Raw genomic sequence first — 19334 nt, 5'->3', positions numbered from 1 at the left:
ATTGGAGGCTGTGATGATGGTAGGAGGATGTTCTCCTGAAAAAGCTCCAAGCAGATTTTTTTTAAAAAACACATGACAATTAAATGTAACCCAGTTCATTTTTAATTCTCTGAACCAGTCTTACAGCTAACTACGGCAAATGTGAACGTGCACAAAACTTGGAAACCTTAGGTGGCAAGTCAGAAGCCCGGAGCAGAAAGAATATCAGACTTGCACCCAAAAGCTTACCATAAACAGTTCTCCAAATTAAAGCTATTGGTGCTCTATATTTAAATAATGATTTTCTTTTTCAGGACTACTTCATGTTTCAGAGTATAATCATGTGTAAATACTAATACCAGAACTTTCTTTCTTTCTTTTCCTTATTTGTGTTCAACACATCAGTCTCCATGTTTGGTGCCTTTTACAACTTCAGCTTTTCATCTTCTTTTATCTTCTTAATAGATTATTTCTGCCTTTATTGTAAAGCTGCTGAAGAAGTGATCTTGAAATATGAAACGTAAAAAAAAACGGTCCCTCCTGCTCACAGCATTTTCGCCCATGTGGTTTAAACCCTAGCCCCCTGAGCCATCGGGTCATCCCTGCTGTGTAGCTTCCTTATTAACTTGATGCAAGTTATAAATATCTTGTGATGCAAAGTTTTAGCTTGAAGGATGAAGCAATCACCTTGCAGAACAACCTAGTAATATAACACCGGTAAGTCTCGCAGGTTCAAGAGTGCAGGGTCACAGGTCTGACCATTTAACGTGACATTTTTGTAAGCTGCAGAGCACCGTGCGTCTGCTTGTCAAAGTAAATCTCATAGAATCGTTACCGAGATGTTATATGGCATATTTCAGTCTTCTGAGCCCTTTTCTGCTCCTCTTTAGAGAGGATGGTTGGGATGAAGCGATGATACTGAGGAGATTCTCTGGATTCACACCGTGCATGGGCAGCTGCCACTTCTTATTCATTTGCCCGACAGACATTTCCTGTCTTTCAGCGCGCTAACTAAACTGCTAGTTGGAGGGGGAGGGTGATAAAGGATATATATGTATATACGGAGAGAGACACACGGAGAAGGGGTGAATTCATGGGGACTACAGAATAAAGGATGGGCACAAACCGAAACATAGGGAGAAACAATGTAGTCTTTGACATACTTCGTCCCAGTTGTAGGAAGCGAGATGACAGCCAGAGGAAGCACACAAATCTTTTCTTTATGTTGGCTGTCTTTGCCCAGTGTTCACACCCCGACTTCCACCCCTCTGTTTCTGTGTCTCACTGTGTGAGGATCTTTCACTCGACTCTGTGTCTCCCGTTCTATTTCTTTTTTTATTTATTTACTTTTTTTTCCAAAGGGTGATTCAATTTGACCCTCGGTGTCCTTCACAGGGATCTTGCATCAGATGTGCGCACGCAGATTTGAAGTCACGCTGCATCACCGTCTTATCCGCGCATGGTAGAGACGCCATATTCTGTGTATATACTCTGTGACGCATACCTCTGTTCTTGCTCGCAGACTGCCGTGTTCACATGCATTCCTGGCTCCAGATGCTCTCCATTAAATCCTGTAAGACACACAGCGGGACTTCACTGGAAGGGCCGCTTCCTCTTCCTCTTTCCCACCTGCGGACTTCCTGTCAGTTGACATCACCTCTTCCTTAAATAAATACCTTACTCCGTTTGAAGGAAGTCAGCGCATTTCCAAGCTGTGCTCACTGGATGAATGAGGGTGGCAAAATTTTACAGCCACGTGGATAATGACTGTGGTATAATTGCTGTCAGGTTGTTGAATCTGTGGGGTCTTTTTGGTCCTTTTAGTGTGTGTGTGCGTGCTTGTGCGTGTTACACCTATTGTTTCATGGGACATACTGTTAATGCTATGCAGCTGAACCAGATAGAACCTATGAGGAACATGTTAGCCTTTTATGGGGCTTCAGTTCACTTTTAAAGAATGCCTGTTTTCTACCAGCGGAAGGTGTTCCTCCACCCACAGCTGTAACTAGTTTCATTTTGAATCATTAATTCATATTCAGATAAACATCAGCCATGTGCACAAAGAGTCATTATACAATATAGATCCACATGCACATGCAATTCACTCACACACTGCAGTATCTAGTTGCATCTCATAATTTAAAGTGTGTGTGTGTGTTTCTGCACATAGGGAGAGTACAAGCTGGTTAGACTTCCATGGATCCCACCCCGCCCTCACCCACCTAGCCTCATGCATGTATATGTTTACTTACTAAAATGCATTATACATATAGGTTATCCTCCTCCTGTACTCACCAAAGAATATTCCAGTCTTTCGTGGTGATTTTGATAACCCAGGAGCACGAAGGAGAACCCTTTTCCGACAGGGTGCTAGTGTTAGCTTGCATCTCTTCCGGAATTACGCTTCAGTGGCATTTGTGTATGTGCGTGCTTGTTCATGGCTTTTGAAATTCTTTCCCCCTTCACTAATCCAATTCAGAGCTGTAGGAGGAAAGCACTGGCAAATATATTGATCCACTATTCACTTGAAAGCAATTTGTCATGGCCTTCAGAGAAGGATTAAGGGAGGTGGGGGCGCACATATGATCGAGTGCAGACCGGTCCAAACGGTGACAGTGATACAATAGGCCAACGGGGTGTGCACGTATAGGATGTTAGCGTGCACACTGGGGAATGCAAAATATCTTCAAACACCTTTTGTTCCTAATGGGTTGGCCTATTACCTTAAATGCAAATTTTAAACTCTCAGATGACGGTTACAAACATGGACTGTGTTTGAATGCCTGGGTGTAGTACATGTGACTGACTGTATCTTACAAGAATGAGCTCAAGGTGGGCTGATTGAGAAATGCCAGACTGTGCATTACCTGCTGTCATTTATATGATAGAGTATGAGGAAATTCTTCAGTGGATACCAGTAAACACATGTTTCAGATCATTTTTGTGGCCTACGCTGACATTTCCAATGTTTGCTGCAGTAGAAATGGTAACTTCTTCTTTTAAAGCAACCTGCAGAGCATTCCTCTCAAAACTATGGTTAATTGTAGAGGACAGGCTCCCTGTAATAAAGACCACAAGCAGTATTGTGACTTTTTTTTCCAAGTATTACATTGTTATTTGGAGAGGAAAAAACTGGACTTGAATGTGTGCAATTGTTATACTGGCAATGAACTAATTGTTCTGGGGTGTGCCGTAAGTTTGCTGTAATAAAACTAGCATTTGAGTTTCTGCCAGGACTGCGGCTTTCAAGAGAAAATATTTTAGATGACTACGATTCCAAAAAAAAGACGAGGGCTTGATCCTGCTTGTAAAATGGATATAGTTGATGCTTTTGGAGGACAGATAAGAGGCTTGCCAGAATCTGTTGCACAGCTGCTCATGTCCTCTTAACACAGGAAGCACCTGTATAAGATTCTCTTGCTTCCTATATAGGAAGCCTTCATGGTATACTTAGCTGTAGCATTAGGCTTCCACCTACATTGGACACAAAACCTGCCTTAAATGCTTGTGTGGTGGTTTTTTGTATCCTTGTTTTAGCTTTTTGCTGTTTCGTCTTGCAGGAGAACCATTTAGCATCAATTCCCACTCGTACCCCTGACAGTAAAACTGTTCAAATACCACAATATGGACTGGATTCGTTTTTGCAATTCATCTTGGATAAGAAATGGCATTTCTGGAATGATTCATGGGGCTTCCCATTCTTTGGTCTTGGCAGTATCATCATCCCGTATTGCCTTCTGGGATATGTTGTTGTTGGCTTGCTTTCATAGATTGAATCTAGTCTCTTTCCTCTTAGTCATACTTCCGCAATTAGATATCATTCCAATTTACCAAAAAAGACCATTATAGCCCAAACCATACCCACAGTCAAATCCAAATAAGTGGGATTGTACTGGGAACAAACGAGGGTGAGCGCACCCTTTAATATCAGGTCACTTTTGTAAGATCATGTCTACTTGGCAGTTGGCTATGAGTTATTTTTAAACGTTTTTACAGTGACTTTGCAATTTAAAGCACATTGGCTAATGTGTTACTTTTGTCGAGCCTCTGGACAGCTTCATATTTGCTCTAAGGCAAAGTTAACAATCATGCCATCACTAGTAAATACCCTTTTCGCCTAGTTTGTGTTCTCCATGGTTTTGTTTGCATTTTTAACCTAACAGGTATTTAGTCTGTCCATCTCTGTGCTGCCTCATTAATAACCAAAAACACATGGGGTGTTTCTCTGTGCACGTCAGCCTCAGAGTAATGTCACGATTTGGGGACAATGGGTCTTGATCTCAGAAGTTTAAGCTATCACTAGCTAACTGCCAACTCACTGCTTGTATCACTCATGCACACATGCGCTGTGTGCCGCTTGTGTGTATTTGCTTGTTTCTTCCTACACACTCCGAGGAGCCATTTTCACCCTGTTGCTTAGGCTTGCTGTAATTGTCCTGGGAATCGTCAGCTCTGGGTAATAAATCAGTCCTCTGGTACACTGTGTTCTCCACTCTGGTGTACGGGATGGCCTCTGCTTGCACGTGTAGTGCGCATACTTAGCATTTCATGAGTAGAGGGAAAAAAGCACAGCTAAGAAATAATGCGGTTTGAAAACTACATGAAGAACAAAGAAGCTGCAGCTCTCTGTCACAACAGGCTCAACTTCATTTTTTTATTGCATGCAATTGATAAATAATGAGGATTTTTTTCTTCTCTTTCTTTTTTGCACTTATTTTCTTCTTCCAGACTTCTTTCTTTCCTGTATGTATTTCACAGGGAGAAATATTAAACAGCACTCTTCATCTTCCCCACTAAAGTGCTGCATTTAAAGCAAATGCTACAATTCTGAAAAAAAGAGTATTATTACCATATATGCTTCTTTTGCACTTAATCCTTTGCACGTTATGCTTATATCTGAACTGACAAGCTGCTAGAGCCTAGTATATTGCCAGAGGGAGACTTGTTTCATTCTGTGTCACATCAGGGTTACTGCATGGTCACCAGTCTGATTTCTTGTAGCAGCGATGATCTCTGACCTTGTCGCCATTTGCTGCCATCTTTTCTCCATCCTGTTTTCATTATTTCATTTGTTTACATCTCTGTCCGTCCTTGCGTAAAACTCTAATCTTCTTACCAGTTCAAAAGCACTCCGTAGGACACCAGGAGAAACTAATCTTCTCACTGTTAACAAAGTCCAGTGGTGGCATCAGGTGCCTTTCTGTAAATACGCTCACCGAGTACAAAAGAGGAAGCCTTTGCGCTGGATCTCATCTCCAATATTACATAGTCACAGTGGATCCCTCTGGATTTAGTGCAAGTTCAAGGCCCACAGCCCATTCAGAATTCTCTCTCGAACTAGTCTCGGTGGAAGAGGACAATCTGGTCACACAGAGTGAGTGTGTGTGTTTTGTGTGTGAAGTCCAGAGCTTTCCAGTGTTGCTCAGAGCAGCGTGGGGTTCGCTGAGTTTCTAGGGGTTGCTGGGTTCGCAGTGCCGCTGAGGGCTAGTTTGCCCAAAGTCCTGTCCTTGAACTGTGAAAGAATATGCTGCTAGGGAAAGGCTTTTCAGACTGACTGACTGCAATAGTTGAAGTCAGGCCAGCTGAACAGAAGCCAGGCAAGACAAATCCTGGGCTACTCCTAAGTATTACACAGTCGCCGGCTGAATGTGGATGTTTAAAGGGGAACATCCCATAAATGGTTTTCCTGTCACTTTAAATCTCTAACACTCAATAAAGTTTAACTTTAAAAAATTACTTCATAGCAAAAACAAAGAAACGGGAAAAAATGCCGGTTCAAATCGGCTCTGTGCAGTCAATTCATTCAATCCTAAACTCGCGTTTTTGGATGAAAATTTGTGGGGAGATCTCAAGGTGAAATAACAACATACTTGACATGTTGGTGAAGCAGTCACACACCCAGGGGAGTAGAATTGCCTGAACTGCGAGGAAAAATTCCTTCGCTCAGCCCTGTATGGCTGCTGTAAACTGAACTGCCCCACAGGACGAGAGCTGTTTTCTATCAGGAGTTCCAGGCTGTAACCAGAGGCTGAGCTATCTAGCTAGCAAAGACTTCTGTACTCAATTATAGCAAAAAGCAGAGAGAAGGCTAAAACAGTAGGCTGGTACTCCTGATGCAGGATAGCTTCGGGCAGTTACACACACAGCGCCGTCGTTTACGTGTGCGTGGACATTTTAACTCACCGCACCGCAATTTTCACCAAAAAAAGAAGAAAACATGCTTTTTTTCTATTTCTCCTTCTTTCTCTCTGGTATCTTTCTCTCTACCTCTTCACCTTTCTCCCACAAGATCCTCTTGAAGCCAGCACAGAAAGAAGTAGTTGTGTGGTGGTGTGCCAAGCAGCAACCACCACGACTGAAAGCTAAAGCCAGCGTGGATGGGCCTTAAGATGGAGTACAAATAGAGGTTACTAGATGCAGGCACCTAAAAAAAACCATACAAAGTCATTATTGCATTTGGTTGACTGAGAGGTATTTCATACTGTTAGCCTTATTTTCTCTCAAAGTTGGCAGAAGATTGACAATAAGTAAAATAATTTTAGCTATTTTTAAAAATTTAGGACAATTCAAAGGCTTAAAATGTCTTTCAGAAGGAACTATAGCTGACTTCACTGATGCTCTGCATATATTTCCCTTCAGGTTGTGCTGTGTATCCGCATGTTGGATATAAGGTGCTCACTGGCTAACCTACAGCAGTTCTTCACTGGCAAGCTTTATGTCCTCATGTACCAGCTAAAGCTGCCAGCTGAAGAACTGTTGTGGTTGGCTATTCCCTGCACCGAAGACACTTCCACCCCCTCCCAGGAGTGACATGAGGATAACGAGACTAAAAATCCAGGCTCTGACCATCATACACATTTAAAAAAAAAACCAAAAAACCAGGATAGTCACTCAGGGTCTGAAAATCCTGTTACTTATGCAGCACGTTCATGTGACTGGATTCACACCGTGACACCTGCTGTATCATGTAACAATAATATTGCATCATGGAAGTCATCTGTCACTCCGGGTTAGTCTTCGTGATGGCTCTGCAGCTCAGCGTTTGTTTTTAATGACATGTTATTGTAAAGTTGTTGTACAGTATTGGCACAGCTGTAAGTTTCTCCTGGCTTGCATCAGCCCAAAGACACATTTTAGACGAGTCGTTTTCTTCCACTTATTTCAGTTTAACTTTGAGTGTTTAAACAGACTCCTGTGTGAAAAGCTGACCAGCGTATCAGCAGCTGATGCTAATAAAACTGAAGGCTTGAGTATAATAAGCAGTTACACAGCGGTCCTACTTTATGTCTTTGTATTGATATTGTAGTAAAATCACAGTTTGCAGTAGGCTAGTGACAGGAAAACGGAAACTGCCAACACTAAAAACAGAAATGTATTAAAAAAGTGTGACAGCTAAAGTTTGCTGCTGTAAAGTGTTTCCTCTCTAACAGCCGTAAGTGTCGAGAAAAGAACCCACATTTAAACAGGCAGCCCGACATCTTGCCTGCGACCTTCAGCAGCGATAAATCAAACTACAAGAGAAAGGGCAATGCCCAGAGCAGGATGTAAGACCAAATGTGTCCCTTTAAAAGCTGCCAGCCGGAGTCGAACAGAGGAAAGGAATGTTCTGGGGCCTTAACAGAACCAGATGCCCGAGCTTGCTCTCGCTTGCACACATGCTCAGTGCTGCCTTCTCTCACTCCTCGAGCTCTTACTTAACACCACAGATGGAACCACGAGCTGGGCAGACTCATTCGTCAGCCTGTCTGAAGTGCATCATCATCTCTATCAAATGCCTTTAGAGTAGTCGAGCTTGTTCTTCCCGGTCTGTGCCCCAATCTCCTTATCTTCTTGTCCTCGTTCTTGGCAGACATTTTCTTCATCCCCACCACCCCCACAATCCTCCTTCACTTAAGTGACAGACACAAACACAGGAAACACTAACACGGGATTATTCCACTCTCCCTTCTGTACATCCTCTTCAGGTAACACTGTCATTATCCTGCGTCATAACGCTGCCTATAAGAGCCACACCTTGACCTTCCGTGCTGTCTAGGTCTCTTTCAGGTCAACGGCCGCTTGAGCCACGCCTGGGAAATTGTCCTTTGAGTGCATTATCACGTAATGGAGGAACAGCTGCTCTAAGATCAATCCACCTCACCCATACAGGGTGTGACTTTATGCTATCTGGTACGAGTTTGAAACTTGTACGTGTGTGAATCCTCCTCCTTCCTCTTTCCTTCTAATTCAGATGAATCTTAGCTGTGTCACAAGACCTGGGTGGCCTGGTACCTGTGCCAGCTGTTTTGCCAGCTGTGCGGGTCGAGAAAGCAGAACAGCATCGCCCAAAGAGATGAACAGACAGCTGCTGCAAACAGAGACATGGAGGAACATCATCCAAAGAGAGCTGAATCAGTGGAGACAACATCAATCATATTATTTTATTAGCTCATAGTCATTTACAGCATGTAAGCCATTATGTTCTAAGTGAATTAAGGTTGTATAATTTGTGCACTGCAGGAAACCTGAGTGCAGAATTTGTGTGTCTTGTGTTTATCTGTGTTCAGGTTCAGAAAACCTTATTTATTCCACAGTGGGCAATTCAGTTTGACAGTCCACCGTCGTTATAAACAAATAAAAATAGAAACTCAAGTAAATAAATACTTTGCAAATCTAACATACCACATTCAGCTCGTCAGTGAGCAGCTCAGCGTTAAGGACCCCAAACGTGGAGTTTTACATAATCAGATGAAGATAAAACAAACTGCTACCCCTGACATTTAGCATTCTGCAGCTTGATTAAAGAACATATGAAGGAATTCAGCTTGTTGTTTGTTTTTCTCAAGGGTGCATAATAGTACAAATCTGAGGGCAATAAAAAAACAAAGCTCAAGTCGACAAGTAATACCACAAAAAGTAGTAGTTAAAAAAACATCCATTAACACCCATTATTGGCATTAAGGTTCTGGGTCTCACACGTTCCCTGAAAAGTATCTTACAAGCTTCTCACTAAGATTTCTAACATTAAACTTTAATATTGTGTAAGTGCTTTGTTTTTAACTTTATCTCTCACAAAGCCCGGGAGCCAGATTCACATGTTGGGAGCTGAACCACAGGACATTAGTGTTCCCGTCTCCAAGCTTATGGACTTAGCTAGCAGACTTCCTGCTGTAGACATACATTATACTGCCAGAGGGAACATAAACAATAATCTTCTTAAGGTGTGAGCTGCTCCATGAGCAGTAAAAGCAAGCTCTTACTCAAGCAATTTACTGTATCCGAAGACTGACTATCAATATAGCATAGTGTGGTCTCACAGTGGTGAAAAATGCTCAGTCAGCTGGCGCACGAGCTAAAATCAACAATAACTTGGTTTGGATTTCATTCTTTTGTCCACACCTGCGCAGATTCCTGCACAGTTCTGTCACTTAGCTTCAACAGCATAAAGCAAGCTTAGCTTACTTTGACTGATAATATAGAGGAGCAGAAATGAAACTAATAACTTTAACACTGGCTTGATTTGATGTCAGTGAGTTGAGTATTGATGATACCACAGAATCTATTCAATCGACACCTCCACTGAATACAGCTAGAATTAATGTTATTGATTACATCTTTTTACTGGCCTCCAACTGACGGTGTAATCTAAAACTAAATTCTCATATATTTTATCTTACCATGTAATTACATTGTAATTATATTTACCTACAAATACTTAAATTAAATACACCAGAATAAAGGGCTAATAATTCAAATTTTTAAAGGAATGAAGAAACAGCTCTTTTACAGGAAAGGAGTCACAAATTATACTGTAAGAAGTTTGAAATAGTGGGTAATCACTCGTTATTTTAGCATAAAAACAAACAAACTTACACCTTGGATTGTAAGCACCCTGTACTTTTAGGAGAACAGGTCATATTATGTAGTACCTTAACCCTCCGTTTTTACTGTTTTATTATGAATTATATGGGATGTTCCGCTAATCAGTTGTACTCTTGTTTTATATTATATGCAATTATGTTTAAACCCAAAACTGAATGCGACAGAATTAATGATAAATGGTTTATTAATACTTTTAATTTCTCTATTTTGTGATGAATATGAAGATTAAGTTTATGGTTTATTGGCTGTGAAGTTGCTCTTGTCTCACCGCTGTGTTACACACTGCGTGAGTCTGTCGTGTCTGTGTTTATGTCTCCCTCGCCCTCTGTGTGTCCTAGTCATGTCCTTGTCTTTCATTCTATGTTTCCTCAGTCATGTCTGTGTCTGGTCTCCTTCTGTGTCTCTTGCTCCCTCTTTCTCCCTCCGTGTCTCATCTCCTTTTAACTGTCCCCACGTTCCTCTCCTTGTGATTTATCTCTCTGCCTCCTTAGACCCTCTTGTCCCCATGTCTGTTTCTTTCTTCTGGCCCCCGTGTCAAGCCATGTGTCTTAGTCTGCATCTTAGCGTGTTTCCTGTTTTATTTTGACAGTCTCTCGTCCCGAGTTCAGTGTGTTTGGTTTTGCTTCCCCTGTGTCTTTTTGTCTATTCGCCTCAGCTGTGTTTCCATGTGTTTCCTCTCTCCCCAATCACCCTCGTGTGTTTATATTGTGTGAGTCCCTTTGTTCCTTCCCAGGTTTGTGCTCATCTTGTGCCATGGACCAGGTATTTATGCTCAGATTTTTCCTTTTCAAGTATTTCATGTCTGGGTTCTGCATTTAGTTTTTATTTTCCCAGTTTAATTTATTGTTAGCTCTGTCTTATTCCCTTCTGCCCTTTGTTTTGTATGTTTTTATTAGCCTCAAATAAATGACTTGCTTTACGTTAACTCTTTTTCTTGCCTCGAGCTGTTGCTTTCCGGTTCACACCATGCACTAGCCGCCCGGCCATGACAGTTTTGCTGTATAACCGGTGAATTTTGCTCCTTAGGCCTCAGTCATTAAGGCCTAGAAACTGACCGTGTCCTCCTGGCAACCTCCTGGTCTTGAGAACTTAGACTCAGGTGGAGCCCAGGATTTATCTAGTGAAAGGGACTACATTGCAAACTCTTCCTCCATGTAAACCTGAAACAGCTGACACATATAATGAGTAGAAGATTACAAAACATTATTTACTGTCACATCTCAGCCATCACTGCTTCAGTGAAGATGCTGTTCCTATGCCATGTGCGTAAATCCATGAACCTCTTGGTTTTTCCGCAGTGTGAAACTAAATTGGAATTATAGACTGGGTCTTTGCCTCACACCCTACAGTTAGGGTAAGGGCATCTCTGAAGAAATGTTCCACACACGCTTTGCTGGCTTTGCAGCTGATGGTGCAGCATCTGTGATGGACTGATGGAGAGGAACAGCACCAGCCCTGACTGAAAAACTCAACCAGAACCTGACTGTCATTCACTGCAAAACTCACAAAACTTGTCCATGATGCTGTAAAACACGTTACAGAGCTCAATCATTTTCACATATTTTCAACTCTTAGCACTAGCACGCCTCCTTCACTGTACAGATAATCACTATTTTTCATTATTTGATGGAGCAAATCAGTTTCCCTAATCTGTGTGAGAGTGACTGCAGTCAATCTGAGTCCAGTAAGGACAAGTTTCTTTCGGCGACCTGTGTAATTGCCTTGTGTGCATGGAAACAGAGGAAATGTTTTGTTTTTCCTTCAAGCATGAAGTTAGCCCTGCACTTTGAGAGATGTATCCTTTTTGCAGAGCATGTATAGACTTCAGGGCATTGACTTTGACCCCTGGCTGTTTGCAGATTAACGTCAGTTCATTTGCTGCTAACAGAAAAGGTCACAGAAACTTCCGGAAACTCAAGAGTTCTCCGGGGATCAAATCTGATTCTGCTCTCTATCTTTCTGTAGAGATATCGCCTCTCAGGACATCTCTGTAAAATCTGATCTGTGTTCCTTATCACTTCTCATTGTAATGATGTCAGTGTAATGGCTAATGGAATGACGTGTTTTAGCAGACCTATATATAAAGTTGGGGTAAAAAGCATTAACAGAAAAGATGCTCATATGGATTTTTTTAGATAAGGGAAGATAAGTCACTGAAGTCCACGTGTATAAATTACAAATGAGCCGAGTATTTTTTACACTAAGTACTCTGTTGTAGTGTCTGCTGTGCAGCCTTGGATCACCTCTTAAGTCAAAGCAGGAAGAAGATCCAAGGCCAGGTCTGAAGAGGTTTACAAACCTCTCCTAAATTCTTCCCTGTGGGTGAAATCATGTGAAAGCTGCTTAGGCAGATTATCCCTGCCTCGATGGCAGCTGGCAGTGAGATCCTTGGGAGTACACCTGACTCAATACTCGTGGTGACGCAACCACAGCCTGTGGCGCAGCGAGTTCCAACAATCCCCCATGACCTTTAGCCCCAAGGGAGAATCGTATCTTGTGGCAGAAAGCAGACTAATGCCATAATCAGCACACAAGTCATCTGATTATCCAAAATCTAGCCATATTTAATCTGCCCCAAATAAAGCAGGTCAATAATTTAATTGGATTGTATAGGAATATGCTCTAAGCAACTAGATTGCATGATTAGTAAAAAGAAAAAAAAGGGTTGAAATCTTGTCATCGAGTGGTGCCATGTTAAACATTTACCTTATATTAACTTAATATAAATGGTAAGGGATAGAATTCAAATTTTCTGGACTTTGAGTGATCAGTAAAAACAGAAAAGTGCTATAAAAATGTCATTCTAGTGCACCAGATGTTCATCCAATCCAATTTTTATGGAAAAGAAGAAAGGCATTCATTTTCTAGCAAAAACCCAGTAACAGTAACAAATATTCTATAAAGAAATTTTATTTTTTAGCCGCTTTCATAAATCTATCATGGTCAATACTCAGCAGGGTTCCCTGGCGGTTCTTGCTGATAAATGGCCCATTTGGTGTGTTTGGTTGTTTTTGGTGTGGTTAGTTCAGATTGAACGTGCACATTCACAAAGTCAGTAGTAACCACTACTGACTACTACATTAAACTTTAATATTACAACAACAAATTTTGTTGTCTTCTTAGTCACATTCAGTTGACACTATCTAAATATGTATTATTAGCAGAATATAATAGTCTTCAGCTCCGACAGTTTCTGTCACTTAATTTTTAATGCTGGACATTGTTGTACAGCAAGCCAGCAATACTCTATATTTAGTCTATAATGTCGGTATATGAAAACTTTTGATTGAGTAGGTATCTGCTTAAAGAGTGAAGCTTGTCTTGTGTGCTTATGTTTGTCAGGTACTGGAAAGTCATTTTTCTAAATTAGGTCTAGGCATTAGTAGAAGAATGGTCTCCCTCCAAGTATATTTTAATGAGGTCCCAGGTGCGCTGTCACCTCCTGCAAACACAATGCTCCAATAAAATCCACATCCTATCACACTCAGCCACCAAGGCAACTTTCCTTAACAGTGAAGGGACTTCAGTTTTCTTGAGCTTCACACAGAAGCCTTTGCAGGTTGAAGCCAACACAATGTCCAGTGGCAGAGCAATGCTAAAGTGGAAAACGTATTTTCGCTTTCAGCTGATTCAGAGGTAAACCTTGAAGCTGCTGAAATACTTTTCATTCTTGAAAAACTACAATTTCAGGGTCGATTACACAACCCGCAGCTAAATAAACCATCAGGCTGTCTAGACCACAGCTGTAGTTTATGATTTGAAAACAAAAATATAGATTTTCTGCAGGGAATCACATAAAAGCGAAGAAATGGGAAATTTCTGGCTGATTCCTGCCGGATGAGATGATGGACAATAAAAAGTAGCAGGCTGTTAGGTAAAACACTCAAATTTCAAGTTTATTTTTGTTAGCTCTCTGAAAACCTTCTGTGCACATATCGTCTTTCCTTAAGATCAAATTTACAAATTGACAGTTTTAGACATCAGCTGTACAAGTTCTCTGTATAGCACCGTAAAGCCCCAAATCATAACAATGCCTCAAGGCACTTTATATTCTAAGGTAATGACCCTACAATAATACAGAGAAATCCATAATATTCAGATAACCCTTTAGGTGCTAACACTTGGCGACAGTGGGAAAGAAAAACTCTTTTAACAGGAAGAAACCTCCAGCAGAACCAAGCTCAGGGTAGCAGCAGCAATCTTCCACAAAACAGTTGGGGGTGAGGGAGGAAGACAGACAGTCAATTCTCCAGAAAAGTAACATATTAGATATCACTTGTTATTTTAAGTAATGATGTAGGTTATGATATGACCTCATATGACCTCCAGTTCATTCAATAAATCCAGGTCCACATTGTTTTACGTCAACTATTTTTTAGATACCGAGACCCGTATTCTTACATCCAGCTAGTATACCGTACATGTTCATTACACATTTTTCTGATGCTGAGTATTTTAAAGTAAAGGTCTCATATAAGGCAGTGCCATTACAGGTTACTTAATAACTACCCTGGAGAAAGTAATTTGTTATTGTACTTGCTGAATGACTTTGATGACCTGAAACACCTTGTCATATAATTACCAGTTAACAATATAAACCTTAGGCTATAGTCCCACAAAACAACACTAATCCCTATGCTAATGAGGACGCTCATTCATTTATGATTTTTATTTTAGCTTTTATGAATGAACACAAAGGCCCCAAAAAGCAGATAAAAAACAGCCCCAGGAGACTTCAAAGTGATCGCCACAGTCATTCTGCTGTAGAAACATCAAACAGTAGAAACCGAGGCTACAAGCCTGACTTCTCATCTCCGTTTTTTTACCTGTTGAAGATCAGGCTCTGGCTCCTGAGGTAGGGTCCAGATACAATTAGCTTTAAAATCACTCTGGGTTCTTTACTAGCTTTGCATTAGCATGCTGTCTGTGCAGAGGCTTGCAAAAAGCTGAAGTTGTGTTGGCAGTATAATGCAGTTGTTTCTTTCCTAGATCCAGTTTGCACATTATCATTGTGCTTTTGTCCTTTTGTGCAATAAAAATAAAAGTAATGTCCATATTTCCACTCCTGTATCGCTGTATCGCTGTTTCTTTGATGTTTGTGGAGCTGGGTCAGACATTAATAAATTACTCATTATTAACATTAAATTTGAAATATGTGTGAAAGGACCTTGATTTTTTTTTTTCGACACGGGTGCATTGCTCCTCATTTTTTTGTGTAATTTTATATGTAACATTTGCATGAAGTGATAACCTCAGAGTCTAGATCACAGGCTATAGACTGCTAATAAAATAATCATTTTAAAAGTGTCAGTTGTCTACTTTAACACTAGGTTTACTATCCTGCGCAAATTTGCGTAACCTCCCTAAACCCAACACCCCCTAGAATTACTGGCTTTTTTATTTTCTGGTGCAAGTCCCGAGGTGTTAATCACCCCTGCTGAGATTTTCACAGGTCGTCAGCTTGTTTCTCCTCCAGCTTTTGTTGTGCAAACCACCCATTATCCTTGAGGCCTGGCACATTTGCATTTGCTCACTCAGAGTTGCTCAGATCCAAGGCAGGCCAAACCTCTGTGTTACAACTTTCAGAAATGCCTGCTAGCACCCCACTGAGATTTTCACAGGCCTTCAGCTCCTTTGTTCTCCTGCTTTTGTTGTGCAAACACACCCTCCCCCAACCAGGAGAGATTTGTGTATGTGTAGGAGTGGCATTGCATGACTACAGCACAGTGCTGTGCATAAAAGCAGACTGACCAGGAGGGAGAATCATTTCTTCTTCGCTTTTCTGAGAACGCACATCAGGATGGCCTCCGTATCACTGCCACGCGGGAAGAACCTCTCCATGCAACAGACTTTGGCCTTGCTTCAGGAAATGGACGAAGCAGATTCTGATGGAGGAGAGGTTTCATTTGTCCAGCAGGCCACTGATGCCTCCTCAGAAGAATCTGAAAAGGAGACGGAACAAAACCCAACATGCCTCCACGGAAGAGGCCCGTGGTACTGGAAAGCCCAGCCAGAGCCACACGGCCAAAGGCGGCACTGTGTGGGTTGAGGAGGACATTGGAATGCCCAGTGCAGAAGCAAATCGCTCGTGCTTCACTGCGCAAGCTGGACCCACAGAGTCTGCTAAGGTTTGTCATTGCCATAGTACATATGATATTTATATAAACCTATTTAGAGTGAGGTTCATGTAAATTTACCATTCTCTATTTGTTTCTCTTCCGACAGCGCAAGATTACAAGTGCGCTCCAAAGCTTCCTTTGCCTGTTAGGCGTGGGAATGCTGCACACCATCAGGGATTGTACGGTCAATCAAGCCCGCAGAACAGAGCCGCACTGGAATTTGTCAGTTCATGAACTGATGGCATTCATTTCAATTCTGTTTGTAAGAGCAATCATGTGTCCCGTTGGTGCCATTGTGGATTGCTGGTCAGAAAGATTTCTGGTGCCAGTAATCAAAGAGACAATGCCCGAGATAGATTCATTTCAATTATGCAACACCTTCGATTTGATGACAAGGACACGCGGGCAGAACGGGTGAAAACAGACAAATTTGCGGCGTTCTCCGACATCTGGACACGCTTCAACGAGAACTGTGCTAAGAGTTTCACTCCAGGAGAACACATGACCATAGATGAACAGCTGTTCCCTACCAAGGTTCGTTGTCCATTCACCCAGTATATTGCAACCAAGCCAGACAAATTTGGGATCAAGTTCTGGATGGCCACGGACTTGGACACCAAATATATCTGCAGTGCATCTCCTTACTTGGGAAAGGACCCCAGTCGTCAGAAGGAGAGAGGCTGGCAGAGAACGTGGTCATGAAACTGATGGAGACGTTTTTGGATGATGGGAGAAACGTCACAACGGACAATTTCTTTACTTCCCTGTCACTGTCGCACAGACTGCTGCAGCGCAAAACAACGTTACTGGGCAGGGTGAATAAAGTTCAGCGTGAGCTTCCTCAACTTGCACGGATGTATTCCGTAAGAGCAGCAACACGCAGGTGGCCAGTAGCGGTTTTCTACAATATGCTGGACCTGGCAGCGGGGAATGCCTACATTTTGTACAAGGCATGTACAGGGTGGACAGGCAAAGAAGATTGTTTCTGAGTATTCTAGCTCAGGAACTTCGTTGCCGATTCATGCAGCACAAGGAAATATTGGCACAGGCTGCTGAAGCTGCTGCAGCTGTGCCAGGGACTGTAAAGACAACGCAGTGCCAGGTGCAAGAGAGCTGCAACAGGAATCGCAGCAGGTTTACCTGTGCAACATGTAAGAAATTCACCTGCGCCAAATGCAGGGATGATGAACACTGGTTCTGCAAACGCTGTAAAGTTTGAAACACTTTGAAATAAAACAGACTTGTGTATCAATATACTTTGAATGTGTGTCTTTCTATCGATATGGCAGGAATTTCTGAAGGTTGTAACACAGAGGTTTGGCCTGCCTTGGATCTGAGTAAACAAATGCCAATGTTGCACACACACACACACACACACACACACACACACACACACACACACACACACACACACACACACACACACAGCAAATCTGCATTTATTAGTCCCACAAGTGGAAAATGCAAAAATAAAAACTGTACCAAGAGCACAGTATAGAAAGTGCACTACACAAACTATCTGGAAACGTAAATATGGACACGTGTATTGAAAAATATTGGTGTGTGTGTATTATGTATGTATGTATAAATAGACTGTATGTATATTATGTACAGAGTGGATATATAATTATATGTACAACACTGTGTATATATCTTTATGGACAGGCACACAATGTAGTGACAAGGATTGACAAGAATTAATATTGCATATGAGAAATACTTCTCATATAAACTACCATGGTGTGTTGTAGGCTGCAGGTAAGGAAGGAAAGTAGCTTTGCAGGTAAGGAAAGACATGAATCTCTCCTGGTTGGGCTTTAGGGGAGGGTGTGTTTGCACAACAAAACCAGGAGAACAATGGAGCTGAAGGCCTGTGAAAATCTCAGTAGGGTGCTAGGAGGTGTTTTTTCGCAAATTTGCGCAGAGCTAGTAAATGTAGTAGTAGGGACTTGCACCAGGAAAAAAAAGGCTCAGTAATTCTAGTGTTAAAGCTATAAATTTATACTACTGCTCATGCTCCAGAAATTATCTAATGTATCTGGGAGAAAATGCAGATATGAAATTACCACACTGGTTAAAAGATTTTCTAACTTGATTCATGAAATTTTGTGTGAAATTTGTGATGAGTGCATAAACTGTCAGCCAAACACTGAAGAATTATTGTAGAAATGGCAGCAGCTGAAATGTGGCGAGGTCTGGTTTTACTCATGCTGTCTTTCTTCGGGGTCATCTTCTTTTGAATGCAGGGAATGTGGCCCGATGGCGCTCTGTTTTGTCTCAGACAGCTGTTTTATGGGGGAATACTTATTGAAACAGTCAGTCTTTAGAGCTTTTTTGTCATCTTTTAGTACCAGTAAAGGAGATGGCCATAAATTATTGAAGCCCCTCAGAACAAGGAGAATACCACTAATGTCAATCTAAGTAAAATAGCTCACCTTTCATATAGACGCAAAAGCAGTTGTTTGACTTTTTTCGGGGAATGTTGGGAATGTTGAAGCAAACAGGTGTAAATCCAATCAGAGATAATTAAAAATATAAGGATAAGTGTAGAAGAAGTCAGATTTTAATCCTGCATTCTTCAATGATATTTTAAGAGTAAATCAATCAAGTGCACAGTGTATTAAATGTGTTATAAAAAGGTATAAGGTCAGACATTCTGAAAGCATCATTCACTCACTCACTCATCACATAGCTCAAACTAGAACTCATCCTGTCTCAACAGGGCCCCTTTGCTTGTGATGTGTTCTACACATTGCAGCAGATACTTGGCTTGCACTGAGCTCTGAAAATAGATGGTAGTTCCAGATAGGTGGGCTGTGAGGGGGGAAAAAGAGAGAGAAAGTGGGAAAGGAAGTGAGACGTAGGATATTGTAACAAAAGAAGAAAAGACCAGTATTGTGTGTCTCAAATCTGCTGCCCGCACTACTATTTCACCGTATGTAAGCGTGTGTGTGAGTTTTAGTGTGCAGTGACGTAAGGAACGGTGCTCTTGTCAGTCTGGTGCTCTTCAGCGAAGCACCCATTATGTAATTCTTTGGAAAGTCTGACCAGTAGTGGCTAGACAATCTTATTAAATAGCTGTGATGTGCAGACACACACACACATTGCCACAGCGTGAAGCATGTAGATATAGTCCAACATACTTTAAACACACTCGCTAAAACGACCACTATGATGTGTTACCCTCGAATCCACATAATTAGAGCTCAGACGCCCATACATGTCTATGCGCTGAAGTAGGCCGTGGAGAGCGGAGGCTTAACCAGCAGAGTTATAAATAACTGGACGGCCTGCACCTTAAGACGGTTTTGTCTGGGTGGAGGGCGCTCAGAGTTCAATGTAACCTGACAACTTAATCCCTTGTAAGAGACAGGG

General features: G+C 41.7%; 1 protein-coding gene across 1 annotated transcript in view; it reads left to right on the top strand.

The window, feature by feature from the left end:
- The window catches only part of aipl1 (aryl hydrocarbon receptor interacting protein-like 1), a 46558-nt gene that overhangs the window by 5892 nt on the left and 21332 nt on the right, over positions 1 to 19334 (top strand). The window lies entirely within an intron of this gene.

This window comes from Oreochromis aureus, linkage group 14 (assembly GCF_013358895.1).
Source record: "Oreochromis aureus strain Israel breed Guangdong linkage group 14, ZZ_aureus, whole genome shotgun sequence".
NCBI classification, from domain to species: Eukaryota; Metazoa; Chordata; class Actinopteri; order Cichliformes; family Cichlidae; genus Oreochromis; species Oreochromis aureus.
This window is presented reverse-complemented; position numbering and strand designations above follow the sequence as displayed.